We start from the raw sequence: 1,794 nt of genomic DNA, 5'->3' as shown, positions 1-1,794 counted from the left end.
TTTTTTTTTTTTTTTTTTTTTGAACTAATCACAAGATAATTGTTTAGAATGTTTATTAGTAGGGGAACGAACAGTTATTTGTGTCTTGAGACTTTTTTTTTTTTTTTTATAAATATTTTCATTAGGTGAAAGCATCCATCCAATATGATATCGGAATGTGATGCATAAGATGATGAGAAAAGTACTTGTTTTATACTTAAAAAAAAATCGCATTGCAAATAACTAACAATCATTCGATTGGACAAACTTCAACAAATACATTAGTCATTAGTTATTTAGACCTTTCTAAAGATGCATGTTTAAATGCAAACACTATTTTATTCTCAAATCACGTTTCCATTAACTTTTGATTCGTCCAAACTACAAGAATGAGAGAGAATACACAATTTGAAACATGCATCTAAACACTAGAAGCTGTCACATCAAAATTAGAGCTTAAATATGATTTATCTTAATTTTAATCAATAATAGAGGAGATATTACTAGAAAATATGTAAATCGTAAGAAAAGTAGAATGGAAAAATAATGAACTTTTATAATAATCAAAAATTGCAACTATCAAACACGAGTGATGATAAGTGAAGCGACGATAAAGGATGAAGGAAACGAGTGACGGGCAAGTGGAGGCATGACACGAGGCAATACAACATGAGGAAGGCGATATTAATATTAGTATCTCAACAAGTAGGCATTAGGCCCTATGGAACTTTGGCATAGCCAATAATATCAAATTATCAACTAGAATATGTCTCAATTTTTTAATACTCTTATATCGAATGTTTTATTCATTGTAAGTTTGTAACTAGTTTGTAAAATGATGTTAATTAATAATTTTAATGTAATTAGGGAAGTAGAAAAAATATGTGTAAAGATAAAGATTTGTAAGAACAGGCTGGAAGGAAGAGGAGCCAAAATGGAAGTCCAGTCTTTCTCTTTATCGCAATAGTACACTCTTTCTATCTTATCTTCCTCTATTTCTATTCGATTAGATTAAACTACAACATCATATATAGTAGTACTGCCCAACGAAGCTACTTATCAACACGTGCCATACTTTTATCCTTAGAGCTATGAGCAACAAAAATACATATTTTAGTTGGACAAGAAAACAGAAATATCATACACTATTATGATGTAGTTGATTAGGATCGTCATACATACAAGATTAACGAAATATTATGAAAGAACATATAGAGCTGCTATAATAAAATCTGATCACAGATAGATGATTTCATAAGATTTGATCATATTACTATGATAAGCTCTCTCTTTCAAATTTATCTTGATTGGGCTTGGCCCATGGATGGTGTTCTGTTCAATATGATGGAGATTTAGTTGATTGTAAGAACCTCATGTGATCTTTAGCAAAAATTTGATTTGAACTTTGAAGTAACATTTAAGAAATAATGTCAAAAATATATACACAATTTATTTGTAAAGTTCGCTTAGTAAACTATTACTTTGATCTTCTATATTTAGAGCACTAAACGTTTTTGTAATTTAAATATACAATAGATAAAATTAGCTGATATATAGACGTGTTTAGTCTTGATTTAAAAAATTGGATTAGGATTCACAACCATTTTGGTCAACTTAATTATTTAAACTTAAATTAGAGTATTTGTCTAGTAGTAATTAAGAGATGAATGGGAAGGATTCAAAAACAAGTCACCTAACACAAAAAGAACCTGCAACATTAACTATCAACCGTCTCAACTCCCGCCAATATTCATACCAAATCCAACAACATATAATATTTTTCTAATCAAACTTAATCCATACACACATCTAATA

Source organism: Camelina sativa, chromosome 6 (genome assembly GCF_000633955.1).
Source record: "Camelina sativa cultivar DH55 chromosome 6, Cs, whole genome shotgun sequence".
In the NCBI taxonomy this organism is placed as follows: Eukaryota; Viridiplantae; Streptophyta; class Magnoliopsida; order Brassicales; family Brassicaceae; genus Camelina; species Camelina sativa.
Note: the sequence above shows the minus strand (reverse complement) of the source record.